Source organism: Gadus morhua, chromosome 8, assembly GCF_902167405.1.
Source record: "Gadus morhua chromosome 8, gadMor3.0, whole genome shotgun sequence".
Classification (NCBI taxonomy): Eukaryota; Metazoa; Chordata; class Actinopteri; order Gadiformes; family Gadidae; genus Gadus; species Gadus morhua.
The window spans coordinates 11,194,000-11,214,496 of NC_044055.1; positions in this window are offsets into that span (position 1 = coordinate 11,194,000).

Below are 20,497 nucleotides of genomic sequence, written 5' to 3' on the forward strand. Positions count from 1 at the left end.
ACCTCAAAGCCGGTGGAAAGAGCTGATCATGACCTGGGAGAGAAGGGGACTCCGTGTCAGACACGTGGAGGCTAATAGAGAGAGGTGTTGGGGGTAGTGGGGTCGTGGCTGTCATGGCTGCAACCTGTCTGGGAGGGAAAGCGCCTGGTTTTGTGACCCTCAGACAAGAGGAGGGTATCAATTGGGTAAGGGGGTGGGGGGATGCCTTCAATAACTCAGAGAGTGGTAAGTATGGGTTGTGCTTTCAAACAAAGGTTGAGGGTCACAAGTGGATGGAGAAGCTGGTGGTGTGGGCTTGTTTTTGTGTGGAGAAAGAGTGGTGGATCTTCCCTCCAATAGCACCAGGTCCACTCACATGCATGGGTGATGTGTATTGCAGGGGTTTTAAAATGTAATAGTAGGTTTATAGTTCTGGAAATTGAAATATTTTCTTGGTTATTTAAAATCGAATTCTGAACCGATGGTTCAGAATTCAACGGTCAACAATATGTGACCGTTTGGCTGTTTGTGAAAAAAATTAAGAATTTGTTTTTACCAACTAAATATTAACTAATGAAGTTCTGGTATCATATAACGGCCCTTTTCATGCACAATCCCAAAAAAGGTTAGATGTTGCAACTCTCCTCTCCAACTATCTTATCCAGTCTCACATCAACACAAAGGACATTTTATTTTGCAAAAAACGAGCAATGCTTCCCATAATATAAATACTGTTTTGGTTTAAAACTGGTTTTAATGTTTACATAAGGTGTCAGGCGTGGAGTGGGCTAAGATTTGGTTTATGGAAAGATTTCTATTAAAGTGGTTGCTTCAATAAAAAAGTCAATAGAAATGTTAAAGACATCAAAGACATCTCCCTTCGTCGCTTGGTGAAAGTCAGAGTGTGCGTGGATGCATGTGTGCGTGAGTGCGCGGGAGTGTGTCTGGGTTTGCCAATGTAGCCATTAAACATTGTCTCTGTGGCTTATCACAAAGTTTGTAGAAGAATGTAAACCAAGATCCCTTTCAGGAAAACCATTCTGTGGAATTTGAAGAAGGAACCAAATACAGATGATAATGAAACAAAATAATAGAAGCCTTAACTTTGTCCAGTTTCAATAGAAAACATCTCAATATTTCCCACGATATCAAATAATACTTTAATGGCACCTGGGGGGGGGGGATAAGGAGATCCACCAGAGCATCCCCCTCTACATCACATGTTCGTCTTACCATGTGATTCTTTGGAGTGTCCTCTCCACAATGGAGAAGGAGAGAGTCCGACTCAAAATGGAAGCACGGTGACACGTTCTCGGTACTCAGGCTAGAGCGGTGGACCGGCACCAGATGTCCAGGAGGGGGCTGACTGGAGGTCCGAGGCTGTAGAACAGATGCACACATTAGATCCTCAGGCTACCTCAGATTAGACCCCCTCGTTTGAAGTTCACCCCCTCCTTCGTATTTAGGGACGCATTTTCTTTTTGAGGCCAGTGTTTGTGTGTGTGCTTCCTTTTGAGAGTGTGTGTGTGTGTGTTATTTTTAATGTGTGTGAGTGTGTGCATGTTTGTATATATTTGTTCTCGAGTGTGTCTGTGTGTATTTTAAGTGTGGGTGTGTGGGGTTTTTTAGTGTGTGTGTATGTATGTGTATGTGTGTGTCTAGTTGTATGTATGTGTGTGTGTGTGTGTGTGTGTGTGTGTGTGTGTGTGTGTGTGTGTGTGTGTGTGTGTGTGTGTGTGTGTGTGTGTGTGTGTGTGTGTGTGTGTGCGTGTGTGTGTGTGTTTGTGTGTGTGGTTGTCTAGTTGTGTGTGTGTGTGTTTGTCTATTTGTGTGTGCGCGTGTGTGTGCATGTGTGCGCGTCTGTGTGTGGTTGTCTACTTGTGTGTTCGTTTGCGTGTGCGTGGTCGTGTGTGTGTGTAGGAGAGATCATGGACAAGGCGGGGCGGGGGCGTAGAGGGGGCTTTTGGGTGGTCCACCAAGGAATGCAGAATCCAGGAGATTTAACTCTTAGCTCATCTGCATCGCTGTGTCCCAGGGTCTCTTGGACTGAGCCAAGTGAACCCAACCCTACTGCCACCCCTGGGCATCTGACTGTGAGCACCAGATTAGCAGGCATTAAGTCCATCACTGTTATGGAACCTTGAAAATGTCCTCGGTCCCTAATGTCATTCTCAGCTTAATAACTGAGATAGGGGCAGAAGTGTGTCTGCTTTCAAAATGTAGCGCACACATTACTTACTTATACGGAAACCACACCCAAAAGACATTTTCATATTAGAAAACAAAACACACGCACATGCTATTCATGGTTTATGAGGATGCTTTATTATAATGTTGGTGTTTGAAAATGCACTCTAAATACATCAGTACAAGAGATGACTATAGCATGTGGTTCAATGTAGTTTACTGAATATCAATATCACTGAACATGTTTCAAATTTCAATTTCCCCCTGCTTTCAATATCATCCCACTGCAGACGCAAATGGGCGTTCTCGTGTGGTGGGGGTTCCCGTTTACGCAGACTGGAACGCCCCCTTCTTATTATTCGTCGCCTTTCTCGCTGAACTGTATTAAAATGTCAAAGTGTACTACTCCGAAACCATCTCAATAGTGTCTTAAATAAACTTCCAAAGCTTTTCAAATCTTATTTGGAAAATAACTTCACATGGTGCGTCTTTTTACAATTTATTCGTTACCAGCATTCGTAGCGTTGATCAGCAGTGAAATAGTCTGCAATAAGACGTTGTCGTCGCTTAGCAACCAAAGACGCTGGGGTTAACAAGTTACCGGACTACCCATGCAAGTGAACGGAGTGCTCCACGGCATTGAGAAGACCCGTGTAATAAAGGCCTATATAATGTCTGTTTATGGCATAGATTTCTCCTCAAATTAGGCCAATAAGGCAATGATAACAAAAACTAAAAAAACAAAAACGCTCGATCAAAGGCCCGACCCGACAATCAAAACCCTCATTGTTCAACATGAATTGGCTAAACAAATGACCACTGTAGCATATTTAAACACAATTCAAATTGTGCAGAGAATTATTTCCATTGGTCATTCTCAGTGGCGGCTGGCGATCAAACATGTTGGTGGGGCACAGTAATAGACAGGGGGTCTGAGGTTCTGGAATTTAATACATTTGATTTCCTGTATTCTGGTGCATTTTGGGGATGGCCACTACCTATTTACCTGCTTTTCATTCAGATTCATAGCCTACATCCTGACTTGCAGGGCCTGGACAAGCTTACACTGCATATACAGACCTACTTCATGGCCATTCCACCAGCTATTGCTATTTGACCCATTGTTGTTATTCTGATATTGAGACAAATCATGATCACTGTCCTATAGCGTCCAGTTTTTGTGAGTCTCAATGTCTACTTCAAATGCAGTTAGAAATATGGGACAGTTGCTTCATTTTGTTCAGATGCTACAGGCCGAAAGACTAAATTAATATGTAACTTACTTGCTCCTTTTAAGTATAACATTGCTTGGGGAGTCCAATTCCTCCACTGAAAAGGGTGGAAAGTGCTTACAACTCTCTGCTAGTTAGCGATCTATGACACTGTTTTTTTTTATTGGTCGTCATGAAAAAAACAAAAGGGGTAACACTGTTGATATTTATCAAATAAAAGATAGGGGGTAACACTGTTGTTTTTCTTTGGTCGTCATGAAAAAAAACACAAGGGGTAACACTGTCGTTTTAATCAAATGAAACATAAGGGGTAACACTGTCGTTTTTCTTTGGTCGTCATGAAAAAAACATAAGGGGTAACACTGTCGTTTTTATCAAATGAAACATGAGGGGTGACACTGTCATTTTTCTTTGGTTGTCATGAAAAAAACCATAAGGGGCAACACTGTTGTTTTTTATTGGTCGTCATGAAGAAAAACATAAGGGGTAACACTGTTGTCTTTGTCAAATAAAATATAAGGGGTAACACTGTCGTTTTTTATCAGTCGTCATTAAAAAAACATAAGGGGTAACACTGTCGTTTTTTATTGGTCCTCATGAAAAAAACATAAGGGAAATAATAGAAATACACAAATACATTTTAATGTCATGTATATCCTCTTTATTGATGATTGATTATTGTATTATGTCATCGCCTCAGTGGTGCAGTGGAGTGCACTCTGCCTAACCCACTGGAGACAATTTCTGTGGAAAACACAATATCTTTATTTTAAACGTAATGCTATCATGTCTATTGCACATGTCATATATAACCTCAAACCTTATCAAAATACAAATCTCAGTGGGATGTGGAGAGAGCTGTGAGCTAACCCCCTGGAGACCGGGGTTCAAGTCCAGTTGATGTCTTCTGTTGGAAGACTCTTATTTCTATTTCATGCAAATTCTACAGTCAAGTATAACCATTGTGATGATTTTATTCGGTGGCTTGTTGGTGCATTGATAAGTTCGGAGGTTAACACTCTAAACAGCTCAGGTTCGGATCCCCGCAAAAACGTCGACAGGGGTACCACTGTTGTTTTTTTATTGGTCGTCTTGAAAAAAGACTTGTCCTTGTCAAATAAAATATAAGGGGTAACACTGTTGTTTTTCATCAGTCATCATGGGAAAATAACATAAGGGGTATCACTGTTGTTTTTATCAAATGAAACGTAAAGGGTAACACTGTTGTTTTTTATCTGTCGTCATGAAAAACCCAGAAGGGGTAACACTGTCGAAATGTATCGAATAAAACATAGGGTGTAACACTGTCGTTTTTACCAAATGAAACATGAGGGGGGACAGTGTCGTTTTTCTTTGGTCGTCATGAAAAAAAAAAAAAGGGAAATAATAGAAATACACACATACATTTTAAAGTCATGTTTATCCTCTTTATTGATGATTGATTATTGTTTACTTACATCGCCTCAGTGGTGCAGTGGTGTGCACTCTGCCTAACCCACTGGAGACCGTGGCTCAATTTCTGAGGAAAACACAATATCTTTAATTTTAAACGTAATGCTATCATGTCTATTGCACTGCCATATATAATCTCAGACACATTAAAATTAACAATCCCATTGGGAAGTGGAGAGAGCTGTGAGCTAACCCCCTGGAGACTGGGGTTCAAGTCCGGTTAATGTCCCCTGGTGGAAGTCCCTTATTACTTCGGATCCCCGCAAAAATGTCGACAGGGGTACCACCGTCGTTTTTATTGGCCGTCATGAAATGAACATAAGGGGTTACACTGTCGATATTTATCAAATAAAAAATAGGGGGTAACACTGTCCTTTTTTATCGGTCGTCATGAAAAAAACATAAGGGGTAACACTGTCGATAATTATCCATTAAAACATAGGGGGTAACATTGTCGTTTTTATCAAATGAAACATGAGGGGTGACACTGTCGTTTTTCTTTGGTCGTCATGAAAAACCCATAAGGGGTAACACTGTCTAAATGTATAGAATAAAACAGGGGGTAACACTGTTGTTTTTATCAAATGAAACATGAGGGGTGACACTGTTGGTTTTTATTGGTCTAAATGAAAAAAAACATAAGGGGTAACACTGTTGTTTTTTATTGGTCGTCATGAAAAAAAACACAAGGGGTAACACTGTTGTTTTTTATTGGTCGTCATGAAAAAAACATAAGGGGTAACACTGTCGTTTTTACCAAATGAAACATGAGGGGCGACACTGTCGTCTTTCTTAGGTCGTCATGAAAAAAAACATAAGGGGTAACACTGTCGTTTTTTATTGGTCGTCATGAAAAAAACCATAAGGGGTAACACTGTCATTTTTTATTGGTCGTCATGAAAAAAAACATAAGGGGTAACACTGTCGATATTTATCAATTAGTACATAGGGGGTAACACTGTCGTTTTTATGAAATGAAACATGAGGGGTGACACTGGGGTTTTTTTGGTCGTCATGAAAGAAAACATAAGGGGTAACACTGTGGTTTTATTATTGGTCGTCATAAATAAAAACATAAGGGGTAACACTGTTGTTTTTTATTGGTCGTCATGAAAGGAAACATAAGGGGTAACACTGTTGTTTTTTTATTGGTCGTCATGAATAAAAACATAAGGGGTAAACTGTTGTTTTTTATTGGTCGTCATGAAAGAAAACATAAGGGGTAACACTGTTGTTTTTTATTGGTCGTCATGAAAAAAAACATAAGGGGTAAGACTGTTGTCTTTGTCAAATAAAATATAAGGGGAAACACTGTCGTATTTTATTGGTCATCTTGAAAAAAAACATATTTGAAAAAAAAAAAAATTGTCCTGGTCAAAAAATATATAAGGGGTAACACTGTTGTTTTTATCAAAAGATACGTAAAGGGTAACACTGTCGTTCTTTATCTGTCGTCATGAAAATCCAGAAGGGGTAACACTGTCGAAATGTATCGAATAAAGCATAGGGGGTAACACTGTCGTTTTTACCAAATGAAACATTAGGGGCGACACTGTCGTCTTTCTTAGGTCGTCATGAAAAAAAACATGAGGGGTAACACTGTCGTTTTTTATTGGTCGTCATGAAAAAAACCATAAGGGGTAACACTGTAGTTTTTTATTGGTCGTCAAGAAAAAAAACATAAGGGGTAACACTTGTTTTTTATTGGTCGTCATGAAAAAAAACACAAGGGGTAACACTGCTGTTTTTTATTGGTTGTCATGAAAAAAACATAAGGGGTAACACTGTCGTTTTTTATTGGTCGTCATGAAAAAAATATAAGGGGTAACACTGTTGTTTTTCATCAGTCATCATCGGAAAATAACATAAGGGGTAACACTGTCATTTTTATCAAAAGATACGTAAAGGGTAACACTGTCGTTCTTTATTTGTCGTCATGAAAAACCCATAAGGGGTAACCCTGTCGAAACGTATCGAATAAAACATAGGGGGTAACACTGTCGTTTTTATCAAATGAAACATGGGTGACACTGTTGTTTTTTATTGGTCGTCATGAAAAAAAACATAAGGGCATGCATCACTGTTGTTTGTTATTGGTCGTCATGAAAAAAACACAAGGGGTAACACTGTTGTCTTTGTCAAATAAAACATAAGGGGTAACACTGTTGTATTTTATTGGTCGTCATGAAAAAAAACATATTTGAAAAAATAAATAAATGCGTCCTTGTCAAATAAAATATAAGGGGTAACACTGTTGTTTTTTATCAAATGAAACCTATAGGGTACCGGTCATTGACCGGTAATAACCGAAAACTGGAACTCTGCTATAACCGGCCAAACTTTCACCGTCAACACCGAACCCCTTCTTCTTCGCCCGGCTGTCAACATCCGAAACATACGCTGGTTAGATTTTCTCAAACAGCAGTTTCAAGTACGGGTAGCATAGAACTAACGTTAGCCAAGTGGGGGCACCATGATTGCTAAATCTAATGAGAGAGGTAAAATTGCCATTAAGGAAGGAAAGCATAGTATGCCTTGCGACTGTGCTTCGCAGTATGCCTTGCGAAACCCAGTATGCCTTTCGAAACACCTCGTGATTGGTCGATGAAACGCTACCAGGAACGCCTAAAGGGCGTTCTTGTGTCATGACGGAAACGCCCAAGCCTGCAGCTGGACCCTTCTCCCTGCTTTTGATGTTATTAGGGGTCCAAGCCAACAGGTTGGATCCCTATTGTTTTTGTAAGGATTATTCCTATTATTAGGGGTCCAAGCCAACAGGTTGGATCCCTATTGTTTTTGTAAGGATTTTTAGGGGTCCAAGCCAACAGGTTGGATCCCTATTGTTTTTGTAAGGATTTTTCTTCCTATTATTATTATTCCCAGCTAGAAGTGGTACCACAGCCCAAACCGTAAATGGTGCCGACACGCCAATTACATGACTAGATCCAGGTCCGTGAGGTGACGGCAGACGACTAAATCCAGACATGCCGGCCACTAGGTGGCGCTATACCAAGGAGAAACACGTTTGGGGCTATAGCTCCCACACCGAACCTCCCACAGTCAAAAACTTGTACCCACATATTCACTGGAGTCTGCTGCATCTTTTGGCATAGGCCACGCCCATTTGCGTCTGGAATTTTTTTTCGCAAAATCGCGAAAACCGCTAAACTGTTTTTTCGCTACTCCTCCCACATTCCTTGACCAATCAACACCAAACTTTGCACACGACATCTTCAGACGCACACGAAAAGAAAAACTCAAACACTTTTTTGATCCGACCTTCGATTACGAAACGGTAGCATTTTGAATATTTGTTTATTAGCTACGTTTTACGTCGAAAATCAAAATCCAGAAAAATTACAAAATTAGACATCGGATCAAGTCCAAATTTTACACACATGTCGCTGCCAACCTTAATGTCGTTCGATAAAAAATTCGGAACATTTCGCCATTAGGGGGCGCAATAAACGAGGAAATTGTGTATCTTCTACAAAATTTCGCCGCGAAAACGTTACACTGACTTCTCGCTACTCCTACCACGGTCAAATCCTTTGTATCCACAGGTTCAGGGTAGCGTTTTGAACACATGCTTCGCGTTGTGCCGGCGAAACGCACATTTCTTGTCGCGTTGTGCCGGCGAAATGCACACTTCTTGGACCCCTGCATAACTGCTTGCAGTTCTAGTTCCTATTATTAGGGGTCCAAGCCAACAGGTTGGATCCCTATTGTTTTTGTAAGGATTTTTCTTATTATTATTCCTGCGCTAAATGTGGTACCACAGCCCAAACCGTAAATGGTGCCGACACGCCAATTGCATGACTTGATCCAGGTCCGGCACCGCTACTCAGATAACAAAATCCAGACACGCCGGCCACTAGGTGGCGCTATACCAAGGAAAGACGCGTTTGGGGCTATAACTCCCACACCGAACCTCCCACATTCAAAACCTTGTACACACATATTCACTGGAGTCTGCTGCATCTTTTGGCCTAGGCCACGCCCATTTGCGTCTAGGAATATTTTTCGCAAAATCGCGAAAACCGCAAAACTGTTTTTTCCCTACTCCTCCCACATTTCTTGACCAATCGACACCAAACTTTGCAAACGACATCTTCAGACGCACACGCAAAGAATGCATGAAACACTTTTTTGATCCGTCCTTCGACAACGAAACGGTAGCGTTTTGAATATTGGTTTATTAGCTAAATTAGACGTGGAATATCAAAAATCCAAAGAAATTCAAAATTAGACATCGGATCGAGTCCACATTTTACACACATGTTGGTGCTAACGTTAATGTCGTTCGATAAAAATTTCGGAAAATTTCGCCATTAGGGGGCGCAATAAACGAGGAAATTGTATATCTTCTACAAAATTTCGCCGCGAAAACGCGACACTGACTCCTGCTACTCCTACCACAGTCAAATCCTTTGTATCCACAGGTTCAGGGTAGCGTTTTGAACACATGCTTCGCGTTGTGCCGGCGAAACGCACATTTCTTGTCGCGTTGTGCCGGCGAAATGCACACTTCTTGTTATTATTATTATTCCCAACTAGAAGTGGTACCACAGCCCAGACCGTAAATGGTGCCGACACGCCAATTGCATGACTAGATCCAGATCCCTTCGGACTACGCAGACGACAAAATCCAGACACGCCGGCCACTAGGTGGCGCTATACCAGGGAATACGCGTTTGAGGCTATAACTCCCACACCGAACCTCCCACATTCAAAACCTTGTACACACAGATTCACTGGAGTCTGCTGCATCTTTTGGCATAGGCCACGCCCATTTGCGTCTATAATTTTTTTTCGCAAAATCGCAAAAAACGCAAAACAGTTTTTTCCCTACTCTTCCCACATTTCTTGACCAATCGACACCAAACTTTGCACACGATATCTTCAGACGCACACGCAAAGAATGCACGAAACACTTTTTTGATGCGACCTTTGACGACGAAACGGTAGCGTTTTGAATATTGGTTTATTAGCTAAATTAGACGTGGAATATCAAAAATCCAAAGAAATCCAAAATTAGACATCGGATCGAGTCCACATTTTACAAATATGTTGGTGCTAACCTTAATGTCGTTCGATAAAAAATTCGGAAAAATTCGCCATTAGGGGGCGCAATAAACGAGGAAATTGTATATCTTCTAATTGGCCAAAGGAATGTTCTTCGAACTCAAGGGAAACCATCAAGGGGCAAACCCAAGTCTATATAGAAAATATGGCCAAGAATTATTAATGTGGGCGGGAGTTATTTGGCAAAAGAAAATTGTCTTTGGAAAATTAAAAATTTCGCCACAGGGCGGCGCCAAAAAACAACGACATTGTCTATCTCCTATTTGGCCAATGGAATGTTCTGAAAACGCGTTTTGGGCTATAACTCCCACACCGAAGCTCCCACAGTCAAAACCTTTGTATCCACATGTTGTTCACGGTAGCGTTTTGAATACTTGCTTCGCGTTGTGCCGGCGAAATGCACATTTCTTGTCGCGTTGTGCCGGCGAAATGCACACTTCTTGGACCCCTGCATAACTGCTTGCAGTTCTAGTTATTATTCTTCCCCCCGTACTTGTGGGACTACAGCCCAAACCGTAAATGGTGCACACGCGCCAATTGCATGACTAGATCCAGGTCCGGCACCGCTACTCAGATAACCAAATCCAGACGCGCCGGCCACTAGGTGGCGCTATACCAAGGACAGACGCGTTTGGGGCTATAACTCCCACACCGAATCTCCCACATTCAAAAACTTGTACGCACAGATTCACTGGAGTCTGCTGCATCTTTTGGCATAGGCCACGCCCATTTGCGTCTATAATTTTTTTTCGCAAAATCGCGAAAACCGCAAAAATGCTTTTTGCCTACTCCTCCCACATTTCTTGACCAATCGACACCAAACTTTGCACACGACATTTTCAGACGCACGCGCAAAGAATGCAGGAAACACTTTTTTGATGCGACCTTTGACGACGAAACGGTAGCGTTTTGAATATTGGTTTATTAGCTAAATTAGACGTGGAATATCCAAAATCCCGAAAAATTCAAAATTACACATCGGATCGACTCCAAGTTTTACACACATGTTGGTGCTAACCTTTATGTCGTTCGATAAAAATTTCGGAAAATTTCGCCATTAGGGGGCGCAATAAACGAGGAAATTGTATATCTTCTACAAAATTTCGCCGCGAAAACGCTACACTAACTTCTCGCTACTCCTACCACAGTCAAATCCTTTGTATCCACAGGTTCAGGGTAGCGTTTTGAACACATGCTTCGCTTTGTGCCGGCGAAACGCACATTTCTTGTCGCGTTGTGCCGGCGAAATGCACACTTCTTGTTAGGGGTCCAAGCCAACAGGTTGTTAGGGGTCCAAGCCAACAGGTTGGATCCCTATTGTTTTTGTAAGGATTTTTATTATTATTATACTTCCCGCGCTAAAAGTGGGCCCACAGCCCAAACCGTAAATGGTGCCGACACGCCAATTGCATGACTAGATCCAGGTCCGGCACCGCTACTCAGATAACAAAATCCAGACACGCCGGCCACTAGGTGGCGCTATACCAAGGAAAGACGCGTTTGGGGCTATAACTCCCACACCGAACCTCCCACATTCAAAACCTTGTACACACATATTCACTGGAGTCTGCTGCATCTTTTGGCATAGGCCACGCCCATTTGCGTCTAGAATTTTTTTTCGCAAAATCGCGAAAACCGCAAAACTGTTTTTTCGCTACTCCTCCCACATTTCTCGACCAATCAACACCAAACTTTGCACACGACATCTTCAGACGCACACGCAAAGAATGCACGAAACACTCTTTTGATGCGACCTTTGACGACGAAACGGTAGCGTTTTGAATATTGGTATATTAGCTAAATTAGACGTGGAATATCAAAAATCCAAAGAAATCCAAAATTAGACATCGGATCGAGTCCAAATTTTACACACATGTTGGTGCTAACCTTAATGTCGTTCGATAAAAATTTCGGAAAATTTCGCCATTAGGGGGCGCAATAAACGAGGAAATTGTATATCTTCTAATTGGCTGAAGGAATGTTCTTCAAACTCAAGGGAAACCATCAAGGGGCAAACCCGAGTCTATATAGAAAATATGGCCAAGAATTATTAATGTGGGCGGGAGTTATTTGGCAAAGGAAAATTGTCTTTGGAAGATTTCGCCACAGGGCGGCGCCAGAAAACTACGACATTGTCTATCTCCTATTTGGCCAATATTCTGAAAACGCGTTTTAGGCTATAACTCCCACACCGAAGCTCCCACAGTCAAAACCTTTATATCCACATGTTGTTCACGGTAGCGTTTTGAATACTTGCTTCGCGTTGTGCCGGCGAAACGCACATTTCTTGTCGCGTTGTGCCGGCGAAATGCACACTTCTTGGACCCCTGCATAACTGCTTGCAGTTCTAGTTAGGGGTCCAAGCCAACAGGTTGGATCCCTATTGTTTTTGTAAGGATTTTTATTATTTTTAGGGGTCCAAGCCAACAGGTTGGATCCCTATTGTTTTTGTAAGGATTTTTCTTATTATTATTCCTGCGCTAAATGTGGTACCACAGCCCAAACCGTAAATGGTGCCGACACGCCAATTGCATGACTTGATCCAGGTCCGGCACCGCTACTCAGATAACAAAATCCAGACACGCCGGCCACTAGGTGGCGCTATACCAAGGACAGACGCGTTAGGGGCTATAACTCCCACACCGAACCTCCCACATTCAAAACCTTGTACACACATATTCACTGGAGTCTGCTGCATCTTTTGGCCTAGGCCACGCCCATTTGCGTCTAGAAATATTTTTCGCAAAATCGCGAAAACCGCAAAACTGTTTTTTCGCTACTCCTTCCACATTTCTCGACCAATCAACACCAAACTTTGCACACGGCATCTTCAGACGCACACGCAAAGAATGCACGAAACACTTTTTTGATGCGACCTTTGACGACGAAACGGTAGCGTTTTGAATATTGGTTTATTAGCTAAATTAGACGTGGAATATCAAAAATCCAAAGAAATCCAAAATTAGACATCGGGTCGAGTCCAAATTTTACACACATGTTGGTGTTAACCTTAACGTCGTTCGATAAAAAATTCGGAAAAATTCGCCATTAGGGGGCGCAATAAACGAGAAAATTGTATATCGTCTGCAAAATTTCGCCGCGAAAACGCTACACTGACTTCTCGCTACTCCTACCACAGTCAAATCCTTTGTATCCACAGGTTCAGGGTAGCGTTTTGAACACATGCTTCGCGTTGTGCCGGCGAAACGCACATTTCTTGTCGCGTTGTGCCGGCGAAATGCACACTTCTTGGACCCCTGCATAACTGCTTGCAGTTCTAGTTATTATACTTCCCGCGCTAAAAGTTGGCCCACAGCCCAAACCGTAAATGGTGCCGACACGCCAATTGCATGACTAGATCCAGGTCCGGCACCGCTACTCAGATAACAAAATCCAGACACGCCGGCCACTAGGTGGCGCTATACCAAGGAAAGACGCGTTTGGGGCTATAACTCCCACACCGAACCTCCCACATTCAAAACCTTGTACACACATATTCACTGGAGTCTGCTGCATCTTTTGGCATAGGCCACGCCCCTTTGCGTCTAGAATTTTTTTTCGCAAAATCGCGAAAACCGCAAAACTGTTTTTTCCCTACTCCTCCCACATTTCTTAACCAATCGACGCCAAACTTTGCACACGACATCTTCAGACGCACACGCAAAGAATGCATGAAACACTTTTTTGATGCGACCTTTGACGACGAAACTGTAGCGTTTTGAATATTGGTTTATGAGCTAAATTAGACGTGGAAAATCAAAAATCCAAAGAAATCCAAAATTAGACATCGGAACGAGTCCAAATTGTGCACACATGTTGGTGCTAACCTTAATGTCGTACGATAAAAATTTCGGAAAATTTCGCCATTAGGGGGCGCAATAAACGAGGAAATTGTATATCTTCTACAAAATTTCGCCGCGAAAACGCTACACTGACTTCTCGCTACTCCTACCACAGTCAAATCCTTTGTATCCACAGGTTCAGGGTAGCGTTTTGAACACATGCTTCGCGTTGTGCCGGCGAAACGCACATTTCTTGTCGCGTTGTGCCGGCGAAATGCACACTTCTTGGACCCCTGCATAACTGCTTGCAGTTCTAGTTAGGGGTCCAAGCCAACAGGTTGGATCCCTATTGTTTTTGTAAGGATTTTTATTAGGGGTCCAAGCCAACAGGTTGGATCCCTATTGTTTTTGTAAGGATTATTAGGGGTCCAAGCCAACAGGTTGGATCCCTATTGTTTTTGTAAGGATTTTTCTTATTAGGGGTCCAAGCCAACAGGTTGGATCCCTATTGTTTTTGTAAGGATTTTTATTATTATTATACTTCCCGCGCTAAAAGTGGGCCCACAGCCCAAACCGTAAATGGTGCCGACACGCCAATTGCATGACTAGATCCAGGTCCGGCACCGCTACTCAGATAACAAAATCCAGACACGCCGGCCACTAGGTGGCGCTATACCAAGGAAAGACGCGTTTGGGGCTATAACTCCCACACTGAACCTCCAACATTCAAAACCTTGTACACACATATTCACTGGAGTCTGCTGCATCTTTTGGCATAGGCCACGCCCATTTGCGTCTGGAATTTTTTTTAGCAAAATCGCGAAAACCGCAAAAATGCTTTTTCCCTACTCCTCCCACATTTCTTGACCAATGGACACCAAACTTTGCACACGACATCTTCAGACGCACGCGCAAAGAATGCAGGAAACACTTTTTTGATCCGTCCTTCGATAACGAAACGGTAGCGTTTTGAATATTGGTTTATGAGCTAAATTAGACGTGGAATATCAAAAATCCAAAGAAATCCAAAATTAGACATCGGATCGAGTCCACATTTTACACACATGTTGGTGCTAACCTTACTGTCGTTCGATAAAAATTTCGGAAAATTTCGCCATTAGGGGGCGCAATAAACGAGGAAATTGTATATCTTCTAATTGGCCAAAGGAATGTTCTTCAAACTCAAGGGAAACCATCAAGGGGCAAACCCGAGTCTATGTAGAAAATATGGCCAAGAATTATTAATGTGGGCGGGAGTTATTTGGCAAAGGAAAATTGTCTTTGGAAAATTTCGCCACAGGGCGGCGCCAAAAAGAACGACGACATTGTCTATCTCCTATTTGGCCAATGTTCTGAAAACGCGTTTTAGGCTATAACTCCCACACCGAAGCTCCCATAGTCAAAACCTTTATATCCACATGTTGTTCACGGTAGCGTTTTGAATACTTGCTTCTCGTTGTGCCGGCGAAATGCACATTTCTTGTCGCGTTGTGCCGGCGAAATGCACACTTCTTGGACCCCTGCATAACTGCTTGCAGTTCTAGTTATTATTCCTGCGCTAAATGTGGTACCACAGCCCAAACCGTAAATGGTGCCGACACGCCAATTGCATGACTTGATCCAGGTCCGGCACCGCTACTCAGATAACAAAATCCAGACACGCCGGCCACTAGGTGGCGCTATACCAAGGAAAGACGCGTTTGGGGCTATAACTCCCACACCGAACCTCCCACATTCAAAACCTTGTACACACATATTCACTGGAGTCTGCTGCATCTTTTGGCCTAGGCCACGCCCATTTGCGTCTAGGAATATTTTTCGCAAAATCGCGAAAACCGCAAAACTGTTTTTTTCCCTACTCCTCCCACATTTCTTGACCAATCGACACCAAACTTTGCAAACGACATCTTCAGACGCACACGCAAAGAATGCATGAAACACTTTTTTGATCCGTCCTTCGACAACGAAACGGTAGCGTTTTGAATATTGGTTTATTAGCTAAATTAGACGTGGAATATCAAAAATCCAAAGAAATTCAAAATTAGACATCGGATCGAGTCCACATTTTACACACATGTTGGTGCTAACGTTAATGTCGTTCGATAAAAATTTCGGAAAATTTCGCCATTAGGGGGCGCAATAAACGAGGAAATTGTATATCTTCTACAAAATTTCGCCGCGAAAACGCGACACTGACTCCTGCTACTCCTACCACAGTCAAATCCTTTGTATCCACAGGTTCAGGGTAGCGTTTTGAACACATGCTTCGCGTTGTGCCGGCGAAACGCACATTTCTTGTCGCGTTGTGCCGGCGAAATGCACACTTCTTGTTATTATTATTATTCCCAACTAGAAGTGGTACCACAGCCCAGACCGTAAATGGTGCCGACACGCCAATTGCATGACTAGATCCAGATCCCTTCGGACTACGCAGACGACAAAATCCAGACACGCCGGCCACTAGGTGGCGCTATACCAGGGAATACGCGTTTGAGGCTATAACTCCCACACCGAACCTCCCACATTCAAAACCTTGTACACACAGATTCACTGGAGTCTGCTGCATCTTTTGGCATAGGCCACGCCCATTTGCGTCTATAATTTTTTTTCGCAAAATCGCAAAAAACGCAAAACAGTTTTTTCCCTACTCTTCCCACATTTCTTGACCAATCGACACCAAACTTTGCACACGATATCTTCAGACGCACACGCAAAGAATGCACGAAACACTTTTTTGATGCGACCTTTGACGACGAAACGGTAGCGTTTTGAATATTGGTTTATTAGCTAAATTAGACGTGGAATATCAAAAATCCAAAGAAATCCAAAATTAGACATCGGATCGAGTCCACATTTTACAAATATGTTGGTGCTAACCTTAATGTCGTTCGATAAAAAATTCGGAAAAATTCGCCATTAGGGGGCGCAATAAACGAGGAAATTGTATATCTTCTAATTGGCCAAAGGAATGTTCTTCGAACTCAAGGGAAACCATCAAGGGGCAAACCCAAGTCTATATAGAAAATATGGCCAAGAATTATTAATGTGGGCGGGAGTTATTTGGCAAAAGAAAATTGTCTTTGGAAAATTAAAAATTTCGCCACAGGGCGGCGCCAAAAAACAACGACATTGTCTATCTCCTATTTGGCCAATGGAATGTTCTGAAAACGCGTTTTGGGCTATAACTCCCACACCGAAGCTCCCACAGTCAAAACCTTTGTATCCACATGTTGTTCACGGTAGCGTTTTGAATACTTGCTTCGCGTTGTGCCGGCGAAATGCACATTTCTTGTCGCGTTGTGCCGGCGAAATGCACACTTCTTGGACCCCTGCATAACTGCTTGCAGTTCTAGTTATTATTCCGACATGCTAATCCTAAAAGTGTGCCCACAGCCCAAACTGTAAATGGTGCCGACACGCCAATTGCATGACTAGATCCAGGGCCCTGAGTTCTAAGCAGACGACCAAATCCAGACACGCCGGCCACTAGGTGGCGCTATACCAAGGAAAGATGCGTTTGGGGCTATAACTCCCACACCGAACCTCCCACAGTCAAAAACTTGTACCCACATATTCACTGGAGTCTGCTGCATCTTTTGGCATAGGCCACGCCCATTTGCGTCTATAATTTTTTTTCGCAAAATCGCGAAAACCGCAAAACAGTTTTTTCCCTACTCCTCCCACATTTCTTGACCAATCAACACCAAACTTTGCACACGACATCATCAGAGGCACACGCAAAGAATGCATGAGACACTTTTTTGATGCGACCTTTGACGACGAAACGGTAGCGTTTTGAATATTGGTTTATTAGCTAAATTAGACGTGGAATATCAAAAATCCAAAGAAATCCAAAATTACACATCGGATCGAGTCCAAATTTTACACACATGTTGGTGTTAACCTTTACGTCGTTCGATAAAAAAATCGGAAAAATTCGCTATTAGGGGGCGCAATAAACGAGGAAATTGTATATCGTCTACAAAATTACGCCGCCAAAACGCTACACTGACTTCTTGCTACTTCTACCACAGTCAAATCCTTTGTATCCACAGGTTCAGGGCAGCGTTTTGAACACATGCTTCGCGTCGTGCCGGCAAAACGCACATTTCTTGTCGCGTTGTGCCGGCGAAATGCACACTTCTTGGACCCCTGCATAACTGCTTGCAGTTCTAGTTAGGGGTCCAAGCCAACAGGTTGGATCCCTATTGTTTTTGTAAGGATTTTTCTTATTATTCCAGCAGCTAAAAGTGGTACTACAGCCCAAACCGTAAATGGTGCACACACGCCAATTACATGACTAGATCCAGGTCCGTGAGGTGACGGCAGACGACAAAAACCAGACACGCCGGCCACTAGGTGGCGCTATACCAAGGAATACGCGTTTGGGGCTATAACTCCCACACCGAAACTCCCACATTCAAAAACTTGTACACACAGATGCACTGGAGTCTGCTGCATCTTTTGGCCTAGGCCACGCCCATTTGCGTCTAGAATTTTTTTTCGCAAAATCGCGAAAACCGTAAAACTGTTTTTTCCCTACTCCTCCCACATTTCTCGCCCGATCAACACCAAACTTTGCACACAACATCGTCAGACGCACACGCAAAGAATGCATGAAACACTTTTTTGATCCGTCCTTCGACGACGAAACGGTAGCGTTTTGAATATTGGTTTATTAGCTGAATTAGACGTGGAATATCAAAAATCCAAAGAAATCCAAAATTAGACATCGGATCGAGTCCAAATTTTACACACATGTTGGTGTTAATCTTAATGTCGTTCGATAAAAATTTCGGAAAAATTCGCCATTAGGGGGCGCAATAAACGAGGAAATTGTATATCTTCTACAAAATTTCGCCGCGAAAACGCTACCCTGACTTCTTGCTACTCCTACCACAGTCAAATCCTTTGTATCCACAGGTTCAGGGTAGCGTTTCGAACACATGCTTCACGTTGTGCCGGCAAAACGCACATTTCTTGTCGCGTTGTGCCGGCGAAATGCACACTTCTTGGACCCCTGCATAACTGCTTGCAGTTCTAGTTATTATACTTCCCGCGCTAAAAGTGGGCCCACAGCCCAAACCGTAAATGGTGCCGACACGCCAATTGCATGACTAGATCCAGGTCCGGCACCGCTACTCAGATAATTAAATCCAGACACGCCGGCCACTAGGTGGCGCTATACCAAGGAAAGACGCGTTTGGGGCTATAACTCCCACACCGAACCTCCCACATTCAAAACCTTGTACACACATGTTCACTGGAGTCTGCTGCATCTTTTGGCATAGGCCACGCCCATTTGCGTCTAGAATTTTTTTTCGCAAAATCGCGAAAACCGCAAAACTGTTTTTTCCCTACTCCTCCCACATTTCTTGACCAATCGACACCAAACTTTGCACACGACATCTTCAGACGCACACGCAAAGAATGCATGAAACACTTTTTTGATCCGTCCTTCGATAACGAAACGGTAGCGTTTTGAATATTGGTTTATGAGCTAAATTAGACGTGGAATATCAAAAATCCAAAGAAATCCAAAATTAGACATCGGATCGAGTCCACATTTTACAAACATGTTGGTGCTAACCTTAATGTCGTTCGATAAAAATTTCGGAAAATTTCGCCATTAGGGGGCGCAATAAACGAGGAAATTGTATATCTTCTACAAAATTTCGCCGCGAAAACGCTAGACTGACTTCTCGCTACTCCTACCAAAGTCAAATCCTTTGTATCCACAGGTTCAGGGTAGCGTTTTGAACACATGCTTCGCGTTGTGCCGGCGAAACGCACATTTCTTGTCGCGTTGTGCCGGCGAAATGCACACTTCTTGGACCCCTGCATAACTGCTTGCAGTTCTAGTTAGGGGTCCAAGCCAACAGGTTGGATCCCTATTGTTTTTGTAAGGATTTTTATTATACTTCCCGCGGTGAAAGTGGAACCACAGCCCAAACCGTAAATGGTGCACACGCGCCAATTGCATGACTAGATCCAGAATCGGCACCGCTACTCAGATAACAAAATCCAGACACGCCGGCCACTAGGTGGCGCTATACCAAGGAATACGCGTTTGCGGCTATAACTCCCACACCGAACCTCCCAGAGTCCAAAAACTTGTACACACAGATGCACTGGAGTCTGCTGCATCTTTTGGCCTAGGCCACGCCCATTTGCGTCTAGGAATATTTTTCGCTAAATCGCGAAAACCGCAAAACTGTTTTTTCGCTACTCCTCCCACATTTCTTGACCAATCGACACCAAACTTTGCACACGACATCTTCAGACGCACACGCAAAGAATGCACGAAACACTTTTTTGATGCGACCTTTGACGACGAAACGGTAGCGTTTTGAATATTGGTTTATTAGCTAAATTAGACGTGGAATATCAAAAATCCAAAGAAATCCAAAATTAGACATCGGATCGAGTCCAAATTTTACACACATGTTGGTGCTAACATTTATGTCGTTCGATAAAAAAATCGGAAAATTTCGCCATTAGGGGGCGCAATAAAAGAGGAAATTGTATATCTTCTACAAAATTTCGCCGCGAATACGCTACACTGACTTCTCGCTACTCCTACCACAGTCAAATCCTTTGTATCCACAGGTTCAGGGTAGCGTTTTGAACACATGCTTCGCGTTGTGCCGGCGAAACGCACATTTCTTGTCGCGTTGTGCCGGCGAAATGCACACTTCTTGGACCCCTGCATAACTGCTTGCAGTTCTAGTTCTTATACTTCCTACCAAGAAAGTGGTACCACAGCCCAGACCGTAAATG